A 24393-nucleotide genomic window follows, 5' to 3' on the forward strand; every position below is an offset into this window, starting at 1 on the left:
AGGAGACTATTTATAAACTTATTTAGTATCTTCATTAAAACATAATTACGTTTTCTGTTAGACTTTTTAACTCTACAAAACGTATCAAAGATCTAAAGTTTTACCTGTCTCGCTGAAAAACTTTTCATTATCCGAGACAACATCGTAACCGTGCAATCTAAATTATCGCTAAGTTTCGGAGCTAACTAATTAGCTATAGTACCCTTAACTCCGTCCCCTCCGTCGAATGTAACGACTCTTGTAATTAAATTTTTGCCCTGATAGCATCCACGTAAATCGTAGAGCCACGTCCCCGGTATCGATAAAAAGTTTGGAAGTTTGTTGTTAGATGTAAACATTGATGTGCCAGCGTCGATAAATTAGTATTCACTTTACCGAGCTCATCTTATTTACCCGAGACATAAATTGCACATTCGTACACACATGAAAATTCAAAAGCAATTAGAGCTATTCCACATTCAATGTGACTCGTGACAATCGGGTGTACAAGTAATTTATTCAGTACAAGTAGAGTAATGTTTCCCGTAAATACGACATTCGTATGCAGGTTGAGATGTAGAAGCTGCTTGTTAATTTTCTACGTTTCCCTTAATGGTAAAGTAACACAAAGATCTCCCTCGTAGCGGAGCCGAAAACATTGATTGGAAGAATTTACGGAGACGCATTATGAATTGAAACATAATCTCTACGTAAACCTTATTACGTTATATGATTGGAAAATCTAACAGAAATTACATCGCTTCAAATTAGTTGTGCAAATAGAATTTATTGGGACATCTCATTAATTTTAATACTGTGGAAGTTTTTGAGACTGGAAAATATCGCGTTGGTTAATGATGATAAGAAAGCGTGTGACACAATGAATAAATCTAAATGTTTATGTTAATATGAATAACTAAACATTTAGATTTGTATAATTATATTATGCTTAATAAATATTGTAGAGTTATTCATTTTTACATATACTTAGATGATTACTAAAATAGGTAAGAAGGATCGACTAGCAATGTCCCATCTCTACGTTAAAGTTTGAAATAGCCGACATAGTGGTAGGAAGAGTTCGAATGACATAGTTCATTCTTGTGCGAGAACAAAATCAACGGAGACAAAAAGGCGCCGATAGGTACAGCCTGGGGGTTTAATTAGTTATATTAATGATCAAGCGAATTCCTTCGTCGTTCCACGAAAAAAATGGAAATAATATTTGGGCGTATGTTCCACGTGTATGTTGGGAATATAAGACTAAAGTAAACAATGTATGAGTAAAAATATAATTAACTATTTCAGCATATTATAATGAAATAAGTAACAAGATTAGCTTCAGAACTCTAGGACGCTCTACATACCTCGTATTCAGAATACATAATGGTATTGTTTTGCGAACATTAAATAAAAACAGTAATGTATTAGATTACCTAATAATAAATACCTTCTTATTATCTTCTTTGTTTTTGATTAAGTGTGACGTGTCGTAAAACCACTACATTTAAGGGTATATAACTATATAGGTACTATATCTATTGAAAAATTGTTTCGCGATAATTTGTCCAAAATTTATGTATTGATCCAAATGGACGAACTGGAAAACGGACACATGTCTATCCGTCCAAACTCAACTAGCGCTTATAGGATTTCACTTTTCAGCAATGCTATTGTAAACCTTAATTTTTTTTATGTTTATTTAAGGAATCGAAGCAAAAGGGAAAATTTTGTACTCCGGGAAAATATCTGTATTGACATTACATTATATAAAATGATGTATTGGTACCTCGCTTTTTAGGATGATAATATGTTAAAGCATATTATATTGAATTTGCACGTTGCTACGCGGTTTTTGGGCAAGGTCAAAGCGAAGATGTATTTGTTGTTGATTATGTTCCTTATACACGCTTACATTCAATTAAAAGATGTTTACATGGCATTATTACGAAATGAGAAGTATGTTTCATTGTGTGTGAAGGCCCACGCATCACGGTTTTAATGGCAAAGGGCAAAGCTAAATTAAAATATGTTAATTTTTTAGTACATTTACCGACGTAAATTAAAATGCAGGAAGCTACTTTTAACATCAATGAGAACAAGAATCCTCACCTGTAAAATGTTTGTTCAAACATTTGTATATTCGACTATTAAGTTCAAGTGGTCGACAACTAATTCAAAATCATGTAAAGTATTGGTATACTTAAGTTTGTTATGCTCACGAAAGGCGTACAAAGGGATATAGATAACACCTCTCGAATGCACTAATATTAACTGCAGCTCGTATCAGAACTGCTCACTCAGAGGCGATAATACTGTTATAAAGTGTTTACAGATTTACCTTTGAACATAAAGAAAAGTTCTGCTGCTGGAGAGAGATTTTTAACGTCAATTTGTATATGCATCTGTCGATTATTCACTGACTTCGTTGAGTTTACATTTTGTTTTGAAGTGATTGATTACATAATGGGAATTACACGTTTTGTATGCTTAAATATAGTTTTTTATAAATTAGGTACTTATAATTATAATTTTAATAGGTTTTAAATTAGCAATATATTTGGATAGGATCCTATCCACTATAAACATTGTCTATAGCTACAAATGCTATAGCTACAGCTATAAAAATAAAAACATAAAATAAATTAAATTAAAATAAATAAATTATACTTATTAACTTTAAGAAATACGACCCGCACTTTTTAAATCCATATTTTATAAAGCTGTAGGTATATAGAGATCTTAAGAATGATCTCTATTATAATCAAAGCCATTTTTTTTAAATCAACACCAATAGGTAGATAACTTACACTAAAAGTAATCAACAACACGAAACTTTGTTTGCCCACATCAAAGTAATTCAAAAACAAACAGCGATGATGTGGTTAGGCCCAAACAAGCGCTTCGTTATTTCAGAATTTAGTATCATTGTTATGTTTAAATTCAGGTAACCGATTGCATCAATAACTTTCTAAATATAAATTTATACTTAGAAAAATATTAAAGTAGGCACTACCATTACATTATTATTATATGGAAACATGATGGAAACACCTAAAAATACTCCTAAAATGTCGCTAAGATTGTTTCCACAACTTCTGGAGCTATATTTGCCAAAGAATCATTATACCAAAGAATTTAGTAACATGTATTAAATACTATATTAATTGTATTAATTAATCGAAAAATGAAGCCGCACACTAATCTCAAAGCTCAGCTTATAAGATAAGCCAAATTAGTTAGTTACAGTTAACGACAGCATTAAGCATAAAATAATTTATCTGGTCATTATTGAATTAGGTGGTGATATGTTGGCATATGATCAAATTGCTAACATGTAAAGGAGATTACTCATTTAGTCTTCCAGATAAAATATGTATTAACAAATAATAGTAATATATAATTTCCCTTTCTAACTTATATTTTGAAATTATTTTCTATTTCTATTAAATGTTGGTATTTATAATGCATTTATTTTCTTGTATAGAAATACTTTAATTTATCTAGCAGGTGAGCTAAGTGGTCTGTGTTGAAATTGTCTAAAGAACATTTATTTTCTTCATTCCTCTCAAGCAAATGCACTTTTATATCACAATTTTTTTCAAAGCAACGTTGTATAGAATGTTATAATATTTTACGTAAGTACTTATTTAAAAAGCTCATCCGACCGTTATACAGCTCCTTAAAACATTAAGCTTTTGAAATTCTTCCACTATAACTAGAAATATTTTTTATCAATAATTTATATATTTATAAGAAGTCCCAGATGGTTTTATTAAAATTTCTCTTTTTGAGTTTGATATCTACATATTCTAGCAATACGGTAATATCATGGAGTTTATTATTTAACTAGCGGACCGCCCCGGCTTCGCCCGTGGTACATATTTCGCAATAAAAGGTAGCCTATGTTCTTTCTCAGGGTCTAAAGATTGTCTGTGCCAAATTTCATCAAAATCGGTCCAGTAGTTTATGCGTGAAAACCATACATACATACATACAAACCTTTCCTCTTTATAATATTAGTATAGATAAACAAATTCTCTTGAATGGCTTTGACCATTATAAGAGACGTTTGTTCATCTATTACAACAAAAACTAAATAGCGACGTAAATAGAAACTTTTGTTACCTTTTAATTGATCTAAAAACACCTAAATAAACAAGGAAGTTTCTTCAGTTAATAAATAATGAGGCAGCGTTGACAGTATACTGTCTTCTCAAGAGCAATTTAGATAATATCAACCATTCGGATGTTAATTGTTATGTTCCCGCTTCTGGTCTCTGACGTTGGTATACATAGCTGTATGTTAGAGGCAAATAGCAGGTACAGTTTATCTATTTACGATATGGTCACTTTAGGTAAAGTCTTGTCAAATAATTTTCTCATTTGTGAAACGAAGTCCCTCTATATAATGTCATGTTAAATTATTTAGTTATTTGTTCGCCAGGAAAGAAATATATCCGGTTTAATAAGAAACAACTTAGGTTTTTTTATACAGGGTGTCCCTAAAAGTAGTGATGAACGGAAGCTGGGAGGTAGAGGACCTAAAGGGCTATCCGAATCACCCCCATGTATGTTATGCGATTTTTCCTATTTTCGGAGTTATGACGTTTTTTTCAATTTTTCACCTATCGCCGAGTACGGTGATATTTTCACTCATGGTGACGTCAATTATTGCGGAAGGTGCTTGATTTTTTTTGTGTGCTAAGCTGAAAGATAGGCCAATTCAGTATGGTAACATTTACTATCGTTAGATCTTTGAATGGAATAAAAAAAAGAATTAAAATGCCAAGAAAGATAAAATTACCCAGTATGTTCTCCACTTCAAGGGCCCGTAAAAAAATAAAATCACATAAAAAAAGTTTTCCATTTGGCTTTTAAAAACTTGCTCTATATTCTATCAGGTAGCTACCCTGAAAATTTCATTTTATTATTCAGAAGGCTTCAATCGAAAAATTGAAATCTAAATGAGGTAAGTGCAAAAATTGAATTAACATGATGATTAATAAAAACAAATTAAAACCAATAACAAGGTGTTTAATTACAAGAAATTTTTAAAATGACCCCGCTATTGCTCAGTGCAAGTGCGACATCACCGTAAAAAGTTGTCTTTTAAATGTCTGAATGCCCTTTTATCATTTTTAATGGTTTCTTCTGCTACTATGAATTTCCAGGTTATTTCGTTCAAATTGTGGCAGTCTCTCGTCTTTGTAGTATCCCCACGGAAAAAAATCAATAGGGTTTATGTCCGGGGACCGTCGAGGCCAGGCTAAAGGGCAAAGATACCCTGAAAGATGGATTGGTCGTTGCAGCCTGCGCATGCGCTGGTGACGCCTGCCTTAAAGCCTGGCCTGCACGGTCCCTCGACCTAAACCCCATTGATTTGTTTCAATGGGGATACTAAAAAGACCTCGGCTACTTGAGAGAATGCTACAATTTGGACGAAATAACCCGGAAATTCATAGTAGCAGAAGAAACCATTAAAAATGATAAAAGGGCATTCAGACATTTAAAAGACAACTTTTTACGGTGATGTCGCACTTGCATTGAGCAACAGCGGGGTTATTTTAAAAATTTCTGGTAATTAAACACCTATTTATGGGTTTTAATTTGGTTTTAATGATCATCATGTTAATAAAATTTTTGCACTTACCACATTTAGATTTCAATTTTTCGATTGAAGCCTTCTGAATAATAAAATGAAATTTTTAGGGTAGCTACCTGATAGATAGAGCGAGTTTTTAAAAGCCAAATGGAAAACTTTTTTTATGTGATTTTATTTTTTTATGGGCCCTTGAAGTTGTGAACATACTGGGTAATTTTATCTTTCTTGGCATTTAATTCTTTTTTTATTCCATTCGAAGATCTAACGATAGTAAATGTTACCATACTGAATTGGCCTATCTTTCAGCTTACCACACAAAAAAAAATCAAGCATCTAGCGCAATAAGTCACGTCACCATAAATAAAAATCTCATCGTACTCAGCGATAGATGAAAAATTGAAAAAAATGTCATAACTCCGAAAATACGAAAAATCGCATAACATACATGGGGGTGATTCGGATAGCTCTCTAGGTCCTCTACCTCCCAGCTTCCGTTCATCACTACTTTTTGGGACACCCTGTATACAGCTAGGCTCACTCACGCAATTTCAGGTGCAGGTATTTTTTTTCTATTGTCGCAAAAAAAAAGATATTCCGTTTTTATTCGTCGTAGCGTGGTATCATAAATCTTAATAAATTAATGGGATTTGCTACTTAAAATTAAAATGTTTCATTTCAAACCAGTACTTCGAGAGGTTCGCTCTTTCAAACAAACAATCCAACAAACTCAACTTTAAAATACTAGAAATACTCGTACTGTCCTAGTGCTAGGTGAGTTTGTATCAAGTGTTATAGACAAGCTGTAACAATGCCATGGCTACAATATGCAGGACACAACAGCGGAACATGCGCTCGGAACGATGCGTTCTCTGTAGTACAGGCTGTACATAGTCGGCACACCTGGATCGAAATAGCATGTTCATGTAACTATACTCTACCTATAATATATACCCTATCCATATATGTAAGGTATGCTTCTTGAAAAATTTTTCTTCTTCATTGACGATTTGTTGTAAAGATAATATAGCTAGTTCTACAGAATAATACTATAAGGAGTGCATGCAATCATCTAACAAATAATGGGTTATGGTGAAAACCAAAATAAACAATATTTACCTTTTAAGCAAACATTACATACGATCCTATTACATAAGGCTTAATTCAGTTGTATTATAAGGTCTATTTTATTAAGAGATAAAGGTAATAATTTCTATGAATTTCAAATTATACGGTCGCGAATAGCATTGTTACGCGCCGGTACACCGCAACACTGTGTTGGTAATGTGCCAGCTTTGTGGCCGCCATAATGGAGTGATTTTTCTAAACAGGTTCATTGTGTTTAACTTCAATAAATACAAACGGTGCAAAACTAATTTTTTTCCACGCAATTAACCTGTACTTCGCGGTACGTTAAGTTTTTATTTTCAAATTTATTCATTGGGCCATGAATAAAATCTTTCTTCTATTCATTTCAATCCAATTTGTTATATTTACTTCAATTTTATCGAAATTCACCAAAATGCCATTTTAAAAGTACATTTAGTATTGCCCTGAATGACTCACTACACAAAATAGTATAAATATTTACGAAATGTTTAACAGTCAAAAGGTATTCTGGATTTCTAACGAGGAAAAAAAACATACAAGTCCATTAGGGGGGAAAATAACAGCCTTTTCCAGCTCTAAATTAAGCAAGTCACGGCCGTCCGTGACTTGGTTATTTTAGAGCTTGATTATAATTTGTTCCGAAGCAAATTACCCTTAATAATATGTAGGTTAAATTAGGAATAAACGCGTGTTAATGCTTCAATGAAAGCAAAACTAAACTATTCATCATAGCCAGCGTATTCTAGCTTGGTCCGTATTTTAAACGGCTTTTGTTAAATTTATGGGTTTGCATACAGTTCCTCGTTATGCAACTAAAACTAAATGTACACAGAGATTCATTTTGTAGCAATAATTTATTATTAAAAGCCAGAGGGAGAAGGTAATATAGTGAAACGCCTGAATAACCGGAATACTAAATCTATTATAAGGTAAAGATAAATTTAGAGACAGGGAAAACATTAACTTTTAAGCTTTTTTTAAAGCTTTAGATTCTACTGAAAATTTACATTACATGTTTGATGTCAGTTAAATCTAGTACTATTTTTTTAAAACACAGAAATACGCGAGCATACCGCAATTTCTACACTACAATTTTTAAATAAACAAAACTTAGACCGTAACATTATAAGTTTGATAATCAGGAAGATGCAAGCCAACATAATTCCATTCGTAAGCACCTGAGTGCACCTACCGGGTATAAATTGCAGCCTGTGCTTTAATAATGGTGCAATATAAAACAAAATTGAGGCTCTTGTTGTTTAAAAGTCAACAAACGGCCGACTAGCGCTGCTGTTGCCTATCAGATCTAATGTTTCTATTTTGTAATATTCAGTTATTTTACAACTTTTATGTTTATGTTTATGTTTATTTTTAGAGCTTAGCTTTTTAAGTGGTACTACTATCAAAATAATGTTTTGATGTCAAATTACCAGAAGAGTATCTTGTTGATGGTTAAAATGCAATTTTTGCGTTCTTTATTACTTAAAGACCTATTTCTGTAGATTAAAGTTATAACTCAAGCTTAATCTAAAAGCTTTGGCGTTTTCTAAATATATCCTGAATAAATATGCGAGATTTAGGTGTTAAAATTGTACAGAAGCTTTGATAGCATACACAAATTACTACTTATATGTTATTGTTTTAGCTACGCTGTTAATTAATGCGTTTTTTTTCAGGTAATATTTGAATGTACTCCGTCTAGCTAATCCCAAATATTACAAAATTTAAAATACATAGCACAGCGAAACGTTAGTTACCTTAGAATTTGATAACTCAGTGTAATATGTTAAATCCAGCCTACATCAACAACCGAAGCCAAAGTTATTTCAACTTCAAAGCTAACTCGCAAGTTCGACACAACAAACCCCGTCTAGCCGTGTTTAGGAACTATGAACATAGTAAAGTATGAAGGTATTTTGTTCGAGCGGAACTATTTGAACGCACAATGGCCAGATATGATGCCGGTTCTGCAGGAAGCATGCCACTTCATGGTAAACGCGACATGCGCTGTGATAACAACTATTTACGAGCGGCTACTTTCAATAGCAAGTACTGACGTGCTTTTGTTAATGCAATACACACAAGCGAGCAGCCTACGATTGTATATATAGATTGTAGATAGACACGATTTTACTGATAATTAACGGAAATTTCATAATGTACGTATGAAAATTTGTATTTTCATTTAACTCAAGCATACATTGTTTTTACCAGACGATGTCTTAATATTTTTTTTTAATTATGCCATAAACATTTTCTGTTGTGCCTTACTTATAAATTATTTTATTTATAAGTAAGGCACAACAGAAAACAGTTCCATTGTCGTGGTCTTCTTTGTTAGGTACTTATTTTGTTTATTAAGATGTTTCCTGGTTTATACCTTGTCAAACATAAATAGGTACTTTCAGTTTTTATCCTGAAGAACACCTAATTAAAAGCGTGTAGAGCACAATAGATAGTAATACATATATATGATATTCCTAATGTTGCAGCCACTCCTTTGGATAATAATTAATAATGATAGGATTATCTTTGTTCAGAATGCTCGACCCGTATGAATAATGCGCGAATGAATCTCAAGCTCAACTATATATCTCTACAACTTTTATCATATATCATACTCGAGATTTTGACCCGTCAATATTAAAACGTTTTTGAGATTATGATATTTTAAAGTTCAGGGAGTCGTGTTCAGATTTCGATAAAACGGTATTCAGTCTCGCGTAGAGCACGGTGTCGTTTGTCAAATATTTGAAAATGTTAGTATAAAAGTACACACAATTTTTATGAATACAAGGTAAGGAAAATCTAAAAAAGCTTAATGTAAATTGCTTGTTGTTTTTAATTTAAGACGGTCTACCTTCAACCACTTTTTATCGAAAATAAAATTAAAAGATCGACGGTACTGCAACTAAATTCTATTGAAGCGTGAAAAGCGAAAAATGCTTATTTTTATGTTAAATTTCCCGAGAGGCTTTTATTCACTTGGGCTGAAGCCGTGCCAAGCTAGTTAATGAATAAAATCCATGAAGTACTGAATAGAAAATTAGTAAAGAAACCGTTATTGTTTATATTTTAAAGTTATTATATGTCACTTAAACAAGATGCAAATTGCAAAGAAATTTATGTTTGCCCAGGAAAAATCATAAAGCTCAAATAAATGAAGTATTTAAGTTTTACGACTAACAAAATACAGTCGACGGTAAAATAAAGTCGGACGAAATCCTCTTGAATATAAAAATTAAATGTGATTTTTCTTGCTGAAGCTTTATCGGGGATGTATTTTTTCGAGTGCGTAGCATAAGCTTTATTTATTTTTATGTAGCAAAATGGCAGTTATGTAAACATGAACTTATAATATTCTCCTGTCCATCAGACCGAAAGTCATTTTATGATTTGTACGCAATTTTAGTAAGAATATGTGTAATAATTATTGTATAGAAATGCACTATTACATAAATAAAACTTCGATTATGAGAGACACATCGAATCGCTAAATAACATATAAATTATAACATGTAAACTTGAAGATTAAATTAAAAAAATAGAGAAAAATAAAAATAATAATTAAAAATAGAGGGTGCGTCACATGGAATTCATGCTGTTTAGTTTTCTCATATAAAGCATGTACAAGAAGAAAGTACATAAAGAGACGCTTCGATTACTCATCCCTAAGAAAATTAATTGAAAAATATAAAAAATACGACTGGTAATCTATTAGCTGTTTCTGTAAGCGATACACGCTCGCTCGAGAGAGATGTATTTCAATTTCAAATGGGCTTTAGGATCTAGACGAGTGTAAGAATCTAGTCTGGTAAATACTGTTATTTTAAAAATACAGATAAACCAAACCATATTTTTCATCTTGACATACACTCGTAAATCGTAATCACAACCATTTATAAAACTTTGAAGGTTATTGCGAACCGGTAATGATCGAAGCGCCTGAAAAATATTGCAGATACGAGTTTAAAAAACGCACGTTGCTATTTCAAAACGTTCCGAGCACTTCAAAATATACTTTCCTATTGAAGTGTAGTGGTGAACTGAAAGTACGGTATGAATTACAAAGTGCTACAAAACATGTTGCCTTTTAAAACGTAACTCGGAATTGTGATTCGCGATAGCGATCGTAGTAATTAGGGCAATTGCCTTGATTTCAATGAGATTTCCTTTAGGTTGCATTGGAGCAAAATAATGAGTTGCATTCATAACCTCTTTGACTTCGCAGCTATGTGCAGTTGTTTTGAAATCAAAGAATGTGTGTTAAATTTTTTGGCCTGTTAGTAATAGCTTAAATTGTGGTCGAGACCTTGCAACACTTTCAGGCACTGTATTTAACATATTATTATTTTTTAACATTTACTTACTTTATTATTTATCGTATTATCAACCCCCTTGCAATTTAAAATGTAATTCCGAGGAGCTATTGTAAGTTTTTTTAATTTCGTTTTTCTTCTTTCGTGATTTTTCTCGACTTTCGAATTTCTCTATTTACTCAAATATCATAGCTTACAACTCATCATGAAAAACGTATAAAAATATACTTTTCTTTGCTACGAGACTTTTGTGTAGTGACTAGTGACTGTTAAAATACACTGTTACTCACTATGAAAAGTGAACCATTTTCCATAGGCAATGTTGTGGATAATATTAATTCACTAGACCGTCATGTAAGAGCATGACATGGGTCGAAACAGTTCTAACTTGTAACGCCTGTTCCGAGACAAGGCTTGTGGTGAGCTGTACACCTAATCACTTGTAGCACGTTTAACAAGATACTTCAGGAATAAAGCAGTATGGAGGGTAATCTTTAGGGTATTCGACGGGGTCTATGTTGTAACGATGGTTCAGGGAGAAACTACTCATTATAACTTAGGTACTTAGTTTAATGCACTAAAATCTTAAAGTTAAGATTTGTATTTTGTCTATTAACTAATTAAATTTGAGATTGATATTCAAGACAGATTATTTGTAATTTAGACCATTCGTTTTAAGATAATGAGAGCGTCAAAACACTTTTTATTACTCTAATTAATCTGGCTTTCTAAATAAAGTAGTCAGTAACTTATCTAGTAAACCATTTTTTACTTGTATTAAGTACCTAGAAGTCATTTAACAAAAAATATTGCATGTACTTATGTTACTAGCACAATATTTTCGTCAAAAATCTAGTCAGCTATGTAATTGGGTAGCTGCTTCTTTATGAGGCGATTTCATAAATGACTAGTCGTATGGCAAAAGTCGATGTGAATCCCGAAAAAGATATCGGATTTATCACATAACGGGTGAAATGTGACGCACGTAAAATGGTTCTTTGAAATTACGATATCAAAAAGTCCCTTTATTAAACCACACCATAGACTAGGATGCTATTATTATCACAGAAGCGATTTTCCATAGATAACATTTTGGTTCATTTCAGTACTTTCATCCTGCGCTATACACAATTTATCCGATTTTCATTTCCAGAGACCGGTATAACGGTTTTGAAGCGCAATTAATTTAGTATATTAATTAAACTGATGTTACGGACACTTTTCAGTTAGAGCGGCTATTGGAAACATTCGCGCAGTTAAAAGATGAAATATAAGAAAATTTTGTTTTATATTTTTATTTAGTGAATTCTAATTCATGCCTAAAAAAATGTCTAGACGATATCCGGTCTATTAAACTAAAAACTTTGATCTTTTAAAATCATGTCGCTTTAAATAAATCGATTTTTAGTCTGGAAAAGTCCTTGGCACATTTTCCAGGGTTTAAATAATTTTCTCTCTTGTTGTCTCGTTATTTTCTGGTATTCGTAAATACTACGAATTAATTTTCTAAGAACTAATACGTTACGTTTACGTTGCTTTAAGGTTTAGCTTTTAATTATTTTGCGATTTTATTTAACACTAGTTGTAATATAATTAATTGAAGTATGTATGTTGTAGTTACAATTTAAAAGCAAATAGGAAATTTGTTATTCCAAGAATGTTGGCTCAACATTTTCTCAAGTATTATATAATTTAATAAAAATATTAAAATATTTAATGCTTACATGCAAACGAATATATTTCACATTTCTGCTCTCAGTTATCAATAGAAATAAACTCTTATATAACATGCTTTCTATGTGTCCGAGGACGATATCCTGACCTATTTTATTTTTTATATTCAGCTATTTTGTTTCATCGTTGCGTATTGTAAAGAAAATTCATACTCATACATGTTTTCATATTCTCTATATTATAATAATAAATGAACTGGCTTATATTTTAAAATAATTTATATTTAAAAACGCTCTCCTACTGAATTTAATATTTAAATAAAGTTTGATTATGTAAAATAGGCTAGCCGCTAATCTGATCTCTTTGATAGCTCTTCGTGAATCGGCTTATCGCTAGATACTATTATATACTCAGGACGAGCTTATACCGTACAAAAGACCAGTTTAACAAGTATCAAACAGAATACTATACATAAAGCTTTCATAAACTGAACACACAATTACCTAGGTTTTCATAAGATGAACTCGCTGTTCCGAGTTCTCAAAGGATTTACAAAGATTGTTGAATTAAAATGAGGATTAATTTCAGTGCTATAAGTTTCACATCCCAGAACAGGATGAAGTTCCTGACTCGGTAGGCAGATAATAGTTGAGTAGCAAGTTTAATTACTTCCCGTTTTCTGAGGCGACTGCTGACATAGACGCCTGTTACGCCGACCCCTGCTCTGCAGAGTACCCGCTGTCTCCTCCTTGGAAATACGCGCGTCATATTACAACTACAGAGTTCGGGCTTTGTTGAATTTCTTTGCTGTCTATAGTAAGTACCCCGAAGTTTAACAGAACCAACTTTCAAGTTTATAGGAATTTTATTTGTTTATTATTTTATTGTGCTGGAGTGTAATACTATAATGACGTTATCAAGAAGTTTCATTTCCTTGTAATTGCGTTTATTTATTATATATTAATCAACCTTAGTTAACTATTATAATATGCGGAGTTTCCACGATATGACTTAGGTAATATAATGCTTGGATTTATAGTACGAAGTGTGTATTATTTAAGGTCATAGTTTCTTGACGCTTCTTAACTAAAGTAAACATATTCCATTAAAAAATAAGTAGAAAAAATATAACGTTTAAAAACTTTACTTGCTGAAATTGCCTTGAAGATTAAATTAAAGAAAAACGACCTGCCTCTTGATATTGAAAACAAACTTCATCCGCAACTTATTTCAACCTATAAAATAATCGAAAACAACCTCGAGGAAAACCTTCTTTTAAATGAAGGTAAATTTTACTGCCATATTTAGTAAGTAATAGATACTATTTGGAAAAAAGAAATATATTTCGTATGTTATAAATAAATAAAGGATGCGTATGTGGGTAGAAACTGGGATAGGAAGTGACACTGAAAAGAACTAGGTCGTCAGCATCTTCACGTTTCGACGAACACAATAAAATTTAAATGTAGCTTCTTTGATATCTTTGATTCTGAAGTTGGAGCCTTTCATAGCGAAGTCGTTATTTGCTCTAGACACAATTAGAGGCGACACCAATATCACCCAATCAATAAATAAATACGAAATTGCACTGTTTATATGTGATAGAATGTTTCACGGTACTGCTTTCTCTTCATATGCAGAGATAGACCCTTTTCAAGAAATAGGGTACGCGTGTACATTTGTATAAGTATTTGTCTTTCTTTTAAGGAAGTTAATTCGTATTTAAAGGAGTAAATTTGCAAGTACTGTGATAATATGATTGTTATATAATCATCGGGTATCAAGATATAAATAAAATAAAACTAAATTATTTGCCTTTTTATCTTATATTATAAATCTCATATATTTAGAGTGACGGTATTTAAATAAAAACATTTAACCATTCGTAAAATATGTACTAAAATTGTCATATTGTTTTTGAATTGATTCATCAAACAATAACAATTCGCGCTCGCTGCAAATATTTCTAGGTACAAATGTTATCGGCAATATATACCCAATTATTAAATAAAAGTTTTAACTTCAGTAACGTTAATGTCCATGGCCATTCAGATTTATATTTTAATCCAGCACTAACAGTTTGAAACTGTGCATGGCCTCTATTTGGTTAGAAATTGAATTTGAATAGAGAGCGCAATCGTCTATGACGCTGTTAATATCCGAATACAGGTTATATTTGCGCTTACATGTGCTCCGCATTTCGCAATACGGGATGTACAGGTGCCAGTGCGATGAAACATGCTAATTCTATGATCCAATTGTGCCACTAATGCGTATTTGTCAGAACTCCGCGACCCCTGGGAGATTTCAAAACAAACCACTTCCTAACAGATTGTAAGTTTGTGCAGGCTACGCTATGGTTGTTAATTGGCTTGATTATTTATTATTCGGGCTGTGTTGCTAGCCGTGGCTAATTTGCGCTGAACTCGCTTGTTAGCTCTGCCCGTTGCTTAATTCAATATAAAGTGACGCAAAACAAGCTAGTTTGAATTTTAAATCTAAAAATAAATAGTATTCAATATTTCAGCAAATGGTACAGTCGGTGTCATAGAATGAATCGAAAGTTTAAAGACTTCGTAGGTAATAAGCGAAGTTTTTTACGCTACTAAAATACAATATAACTTATTTGAAATAAAACATTGATTCAAAGTTAAAAGCCCTCCGATATATAGTACAAATACTTATTTCATCATAAAAACTTTAGAATGCTCACTGTGAAATCGAATCGGAGAAAAAGGCAAACTTAAGTTCCGCTAACTTTATTAAATGAAAGAAGTGCAAAGAGCTGTTCGAGATTCAATATTATTCCTTGCAAATTACACCCATTGCCTTAAAATTTCGCTGAGCGCAAGTGGGAGTGAAGTCAGTGCGTCCAATTGGATGGCATATTTTAATGCCGTCTGGCAACCAGCCACTGCCGACGACACCCTCTAATGTTTTCCTGTTTCTCCCTAATGTGCCTACTTAACGAACTAAACTTTCTTATCGAACAAACCAACAACTCAGTTCTCAATTCCGGAATAACATTTCGGAAAATTACTATTAAATTCGCGTTCGCAACGTGTTTGATTTTACATTCCAACTAATTTTAGTATCTAGTGAAATCTTACTTATCAGTTGCTTGCTCGAATAGTTTTTGGCGCTTAAATTACCTTTGACTTTTTACCTTTCCACTTATTAAACATGCTGAAGAAACACTGATAAATAAGTATAAAACACACTAAAGCTTTTCGCCGATGGCTTTACTCGCGGTCGTTTTTCCATTACCCACATTTCCATCTTCTATTTGACTTAATTTTCCATGTTAAAGGAGATTGTAAAACTCAAATTATGGAATATCCGCATTAGTCTACTGTTAAATTGCAAACAAAACCAAAAGGGTATATAACGCGGATCGATATGCATGAAATTTCAATTTGATAATCTAGAATACCGATATGAATGATATTCTATAAAAACTGTGCCAAATTTCGTTTCATCAAACGTTTATCTTTTTGCAATATCCTTGCATGATTTGATTCAAAACAATTGTGTTCTATTTCTTATAGGGATGCGTCTTTGTCACATGGTTCGTTGTCTATGTTTTAAATAATGGGATAATTACAAACCAGCATTATGAAATATAATAAAAAAAGTGTCTGTATTGTATTTCGAAAATAAAACATGTTATTCACAACTTCAAAGAAATGGAGAAGGCTGTCTACAAGTACTACAAAATGATTCCGATACAGCCAGATTGATAAATGTGATCACGATATTTTGCCATTTTCATCAAACACGAATACTAAAGAGTTTGTATATAATATTATAATGTAAATGATAACTCGATTTAATTCGTTAGTGACAGATTTTTACATCATAGATACGCGATGTGAATCGAATATACGTATTATTTTGAATATTTACACGTAGCGTTTGATTTTTATAAAGTTTAGATTTCCAGAAAACAATAGACTTTAGTTTAATAGTATCAGTGAACATTATTAGAAGAAGAGGACAGGATTCCTCATACGTGTCATATTTTTTCATGCCCTTTGAACGCATTAGGCGAGTCACCCTTCCGCATAAATACGCCTGATGTATTTAAATGTCTTTTGTTGGCGAGTGAGTATCCATAGTCCCAAATCTTAATGTTCTACAAATTTTCCTACATATAGGTACCTACATATAATATAATAAAATTGGTCGATTTTATCTGCGTGTTTCTATAGAAGTAATAGAAATAGTACCTAAGTCCATTAACCTAAATCTGAAATATGTTTAACAATAAAAGGGAGTTTGCGTTTCTATTTGATGTTAGACACGCTAGAAGTTAGAACTAATAATAAACTAATGTTTTACTACCTATTTCGAAAAGTAAAGTTACTCTCAGAATTAGGAAGTAAAAGAAAACATTAAAATTGCCAAGTAATAAAAAAAGAGAAAAAAAAAACAGAAGTCAAGGATTAAATTTAGAAAATAATATAGAGTTTAATATTTATTGTCTCGGTTATTTTCTATCGTAGGTACATACTTATAATTTTTATAATATTTTCGGGATACATTACTAATTTACTACAACATAGGTACTAACGCTCTATTTAATGAAGATAAAACTCATAAATTATAAAAAATGTATAATATCAAATATGAAATATAATATCATGAGCGAGCGTTATTTTTATTCAACGGGACGTTATCTTCAAGCTACGAACACACATAAATGAGATCGATTGCATAAAATAAGACGTGAATGGTTAGCTTATCAGTGCTCCATTGTGCCAGACAATTTTCGAGCGGCTTATATCACTGAATTACGAGTGTTATTCAGTAATATACGGTTTCATTTGCTTAAAAGCTTTATACATTTGCTGTTCCAAACGCATTTCGGTGGTGTTGGCGCCATCATGAAAATTATCCTGTCATTGTCTGTGACTGCACTGAATTTAACTTGACACCGTATCATTTTGTTTTGAGTCATGCATGCGTATCTACAATTTAATACTTTTTGCTCACATTTATTCCCACGGAAAACTCGATGACCGTGCGATTAATCTAGAGATTAGCAATGCAGAATGCTATTCACTGTAATCTTTGTGCTCTAAATGCTATTCATGCAATTGAAGCTGATCCGGGAACCTGTAATATGGAATGATAATTTAACAATTATTAACACCTATCAATTTGATAGTCGAACGTATTCATCGGATTGGTTCGTTTGATAAGCGGTTATTTAGTGTTATTGAACTGTGGCCGTTTCTCAAATCAAAGACTCAATCCCTTTGACAAAATTTCCCTTTGACATGAATCACTCTATTTTGACTGTCGCCTATTATTCACTTAATATTCAATCGATTGCTGCATCTATGGCCATCAAGCAAATTTGTATTTGTGTAGATATCTACATATATGTATACGTGCATATATGTAGGTTGTTATTGATAGTTTGAGATTGAGTATTGTCGATCAGCATCTGAAACAATTTTTTTTATAACAATGGATTTATTAATTTCCACTTTATAGATTTAGAAGAAAAATTAATAGTACCTAGATATTGGCATGATAATTGGGACTAATCAATGTTTAAAAAGGTTTAAAAAAAGTAGAATTAGTGTGAAAAGATAAATGAGTATCTATCAAAGATACTTAATAATATATTTTTTTAGTTAATTAGTAATTTTCTTGTATGTGTTGTGTATGTATTTTGGTAAGTATGTTTGTTCCTAAAATGGTTTTCGTTTTTCGTTAACATTATCTAAATAAAACTTTTAAATGAAAAATATTTAAGCTGTTAGAGTGAATTAAGTGTAAATTCCGTTCGCGTGAATCAGATTGTGGCGGTTATTTTGTCTGAGTTCAAATCAACCCCTACTTTGATTGTATTTTTTGATTGAAACTACATAAAGCGTGTGACTCATTATTTACGCTTATTTTAATAATTAAACAATATGATTTCTAACATATTGTTATTGTATGAATTAATGGATAAATTATTAAGAAATTTACAAAAGTTCGTAAGTATACGCCGTAGCAAGCAAACTTTCGATTAGATTCCATGACGCACTAAATGCGGCGACACCTTCACTTCTGTAACAGTAATGAGGTTGATATGAACACTATAAGCCTTTTTCAAGTGGTGAAATCTTGCCTATAATACCCACGGTTCCTAGCCAAAAGCGTCTGATCCTTACCTTCTTTAAGCAAGAAGTAGATGATTCCAATAAAACAGTAGGATAAAAATTATAATACGAACGATATGAATTAAAACTTGTATAATATCATTTCATGTTACAATTATCGTAATTGGTAATTTGATATTTATCTCTATTCCCATTATTATTGTAAATTTGATATCTATTCGGGAAAAATGATTTTTCGTGTTGTTAGGCAGATATTGTTTTACTAGCTGCGTTCCGCGGTTACACCCGCGTCGCTCCGCTTCTGATGGTCTAAGCGTGATGATATACTCTATAGCCTTCATCGATAAATGGGCTATCCAACACCGAAACCATTTTTCAAATCGGACCAGTACTTCTTGAGATTAGCGCGTTCAAACAAACAAAGAAACTCTTCAGCTTTATAATATTAGTATAGATATGTTTGTATTGATTTGCGATTATGACTACAATACTGGCAGTAGTGGCTACAGTAGCGGCCCGAGACCTAAACTTAATGTGGGCGATGGTGTGGTAGAAGTATGACATTTTTTACAAATTTAGATTGGTATAGTCCGTCATCTGATCTTGTTTTTGTTATTAAATTTTGTGGCGGTTGCTGTTATTTCTTAAATAATTCGTAGACCATAAATTTATATGTAAAAATACTGTTTTTCTTCAATTCACGAGCGATGAAGTTCGAATAACATTTCATGTAAACATCTAAAAATACTAAACGATTTAAAATGTTACGGAAATAATGGCCAGTAATTAAAAAGAAACCATTAACGTTTAATAGCTTGAGAGTGCTTACATAAAAAAGCAACGCTACACGTATTTTTCTACTCGTTCCTCGGAGTAAAATCTCATTTCATATTTCTGTTACCTGAATGTATAGTTATTTAAATAACATTTTTTTTAAAGTAACGTTTTATTTTAAATTTATTATGTTATTTCCTTATTATTAAAATAGCGTACTGAATGAAAATTTATCTATTGATGTAACGTCTGTGCATCTTTCATAAATTCCTCGTAGATAAAAGTACCCACCCACACTTACCATTCATAATTACGAAATAGAAATTCCTCTTTTCTTTAAAACTTGATAAAATGCTGTCGCACGTGTATAGAATTTTACTTCCTTGTATGATATTATATTTAAGTGATGGTATACTTAGGTACAGGTACCAGAAAGCGTATCAAAAATAAGGCGATGAAGTCGCTATTCAGTTCGCCATTCCACAAACCACCAAATTCCAATGCCAAGTAAAGTGCAATAATTAAATAAGAATTGACCAATTTAACTTCAAAATAACAGCTATTTCATGTTTCTCTTTGATCTCTGAGTAATTTTGGCTCTGTCGCCCGCATATGCTGTTTGATTGACGCATGGCGATGAACGCAGCAATATCCCGTGAAATAAACAAATTCATATTGAACGCCGCTACACAATACCATACACTTGTGCAAAATTTATCGCAACATAGCAAAATTGAAGCGTCTTTTTTGTTTTTTTTTTATTCGCCGAATAAATTATATTAGCCGCTGCTTCGCGCGATGTCGTACGCGCGTACGAAATTCTAATTTCTATCGGACTAAGAAAGCAGCTAGCTTTTCTTTTAATCTTTAGTAGAATGAGATATTAAAATTGACGGCTTAATGTCTGCTTAAAGTTCGCCTTACATTTAGTAAACATACAATGTGATACACGAACACGCATTGCTTTTCGTCCAGATTCATAGACATAACGATAAAAAAAAATACTACATTATGCTTTACCAATCCATACAGTGAGAAAGCTGTAGTTGAGTTCAATCGTTAATTGAAAATGCAAGAAACTTATAGGATTATATTCGTTATTCATTGAAAAGTAACGAAACTGTGGTTCATCCAGTATTCTGTATTAATTAACTGTATCATACTTTGTTAACATTCGTTTTGTTTGGTTATTTATCAGTCAAAGGATCATTTCGCAGTAGTCCCTTTGTCAAAGGCTTAATTATCGGAGGCCAAATAAACGTGTCGGAATAATCAAATTTAGCATAATTAATGATGTTTAGGCAGCCGATGCTGAAATGGCTAGTCACTATTGTCATCAATATAGTTCAGTTTGAGATCAATGTATAAATCGTTATCAAAGGGGTAAGAATTAGTTTCTATATGAGTGGGTTTTAAAATTGAGCAAAAAGCTAATGCAAACCTATCAAGGTTTTTTTTTGAATTATGTCAAGTTGGCAGCCTGCCAACCTTTTCGCGAGGCTGCTGGATCTTCCAAATATCCCATCATCTAATAAATTATAAAAAAAAAATTATAAGTATTTTTGGAAACTTTATTTCTAACTAAACAAATTTACTTCCTCTTGCTCTAAATCCAGATATCCATCGTATAATTACTATAAAAAAGGATGATTATTGAAACAACCGGCCCTTTTGGTTTAAGTAGGTAATTTGAAAAGTATCTGTGGAGGCACATAATGCATAGCTCCGCAGAACTGAAATCCAATTTCCATTCGGGGTGCAGAGGAATCGAATCTAGACGCCGATTGCGGCCAGGTACGTTCGAGTTAAATCGGATTTTCACTTTGCCTACATTCTTCTTTACTCGATAAATTATAAAATCCAGCCAATAGTCTTATTGCAGAAAATTGCTAAGTGACTTTTAACTTAAGGCGATTTACTGTGAGCGCGTTGACTGTAAGGTGAAGGGTTTGCTGTTTATCTAACAACGTAATATTGTATTCAGTTTATTTATTAATTAATTTAAAAAGCTACAATGGTGACAAAGGTAAGAATGACATACCTTTAATTTAATAATGAAATCATTTAAAAGTACACTTAACAATAGATTTTCCTGAATATGATGAATTCCTATTATGATGAAGTTACATAACCAATATTGAACAACATTTATATTAATTTAAATATGAAACATTAACAATTTTTGGGAGTGTCGGTTAAAACTTAAAACATCTGTTCTTTTCTCTGGGCACGTTCGCTATAGCATTCAAAGATGCTCGTTAGATTGCAAAGTGTATAATATCAATAACATTAGGTATTTCTAGCACCTTCAAGCTGTAAAATAGCAGTGTAATAGATACGAACATTAGGTACTAATCTCCTCATCATTTATATTTGGATACCTTTCTATCGATCGCAAGTATTTGAAATCGTTACAACAAAGTAATCAAATTCTATATAGATTAGTCATATAAGTATATTAGAGTTGTATCAAGAAAAATGTATTAATAAACATTAACAAAACTAGCGGTAAAAATTAAACTGAATAAAAAGCTAGACTTTGGCTTAGTCTTTAATATTACTGAAATATTCTTTGATAAGGTTTCAGTTTAATTGGCTTTAAGTTATAATAATAATTTATGAATAATACAACGTATTATTTATATACCATAGTTTCGAACGTCATATAATATCTATTGTAAAACTGTGGTCATATTATAGTTGAAGTAAACGGGTCCTAGAAGTCTGATTTATTACAGAAATCTAATTTCATTCGTGGTACTCTACGCAATTACATATACTCGCATTGTTAGTTATATATTTAATTATATGTACCTATTCATATTTTCATTGCTATTTTATTATCAAAGGGAAACCGTGTCAACTCGTTTGCTCATCATTCTAAACATGCAGACATAATTAACATTAATTTATAATGATGTTCTTCACTGATGTCCAAAAGTACTCATACATAGTAAACAAAATAAAGAGTAATTACTTGTATATTTTGGCTTTTGGTGTTTGTAATAGCAAGGAAATGAATTTAATCGAAATTTTTATTTTAATTATCTAAATACATATAATACCATGTTTAAAGTGTTTACTACCTACCATGTTTAAAGTGTTTACTGGATATCCTTTATTGTGTACACAAAAGCTCATACTTAATTGCCTAAATTCAAAGAAAAGGGTCATTTATTAAGTTCGTTATTTGCCTTGAGGAAAATAATTGAGATGGTTGAATTGCATAAAGCGGGTAATTCAAAAATTTTCCAATTCATTCTATGAATTTCATAATTAATCCGCTGTATTTTGATTGTATTGTATATGATTCTTATAACTTACCAATTCTCTGATGTAAAAATCAAAATTTTCAGTACTCATTATAAATTTCCGTTACTCTATGAGTTCTACAATATAATATGTTTTAAAATATTCTTAAGTAAATCTATACACCAGAAATCTATGCATAATTTTACAGGTCCCTCGAAAGATTCATGATATTTAAAACGGTTCATTTTGTGATTTCAATCAAGTAAACTTTCCGGTAACCCATTGAATATTCATACAAAGTTTAGATTTCGTTTCTATAATTACACGTGTAAAATTTGAATATTTATGTCACCAACTTATATTAAATTATATAATTAACAATCAAGCCTTTTCTGCTTTTCAGTGAATTACAATTGGATTAAAAAATACTTATATAACTGTTATTGATTAACCCGTATGGTACAATGAAATAAACAAGTGAAAAAGTTTTAATTGTTTTGTTTTTTTTTGTGTCACCAACGCCAAAGGAGTTGGTGGGGGGCCAAATATAGTTTGAAGACCTTTTACAGCTATACAAATGGATTGCCGACGTTAAAAGGTAAGGAAGAAAAAACGAAGAGTAAGGAAAGGAACACGGGCCTCATGTAGTTAAAACGGAATATAATTTCAATAATATTCTTTTACTATTTTGTTTCAACGATGATTTTTTAAGTTTAAACGATAGAAAAAAACTACGAATGAAAGATTTTATATCATGGTACTAAGAAAATAATTAACAGAAAGTACTTACGTTCCTTCATTTTCTGAATAACTATGAAGGACGGTGAAGAGGTCTATTACAATGAGTACTCAATTATATTACATTACATTATATCTGATATATTTCATTATTGAAGCAGACAAACCAGAATGCCAGACGATTTCTACCATTTGCGTCGTTTAAAAATGCATAATGAGCACGAACGTCCAATTTTGCTTGAATACACTGACGACGTTATTAGCCAAAAGAAAATATTTCAGGGTCCTTTTACGAGTAGAGTAAAGTAGATAAAAGTAAAACGAGCATCTAGAGCCGGGGCTCGAAAGGGTTTAATCAAAGCAAGCCTGCCTCGGCTACCCAAGATGTAGTAAATAGTCCATACAAGCGAACCCACTTGCGTTTGGATTTTCAGCTAAAGTTTCCAACATCGCACCAAATAAATTCTCCGCATGTATCCCCTTATACTGGAACCGCTTTTCTTGAACTAAATACAGTTTCAATTATATTGTCTGCGATCAAGTAATGTAATACAATACATATTGATTTCTTAATTTATATTACTTAAATATATTATCTCATAAGTTGAGAAGTAGATTTTTATTGTTTTAATTAATTAAATGTAACAGGTCATTTAGCACTTGTATCTACTTATTAGTTCAATGTAATCAGTATTATATTTTCTGTGATACAATGTTTTAACTGGTAATGGTATAGGTATAAATTACAAAATGTTACATAATATAATGCGTTGATATATACATCCACGTACGATACATCCACGTGTATTTGTGCAACAGATTAAAA

The sequence above is a fragment of the Colias eurytheme genome, chromosome 10 (assembly GCF_061535395.1).
Source record: "Colias eurytheme isolate Ceu_HAF_F1 chromosome 10, ilColEury1 Martin Lab GWU primary, whole genome shotgun sequence".
Classification (NCBI taxonomy): domain Eukaryota; kingdom Metazoa; phylum Arthropoda; class Insecta; order Lepidoptera; family Pieridae; genus Colias; species Colias eurytheme.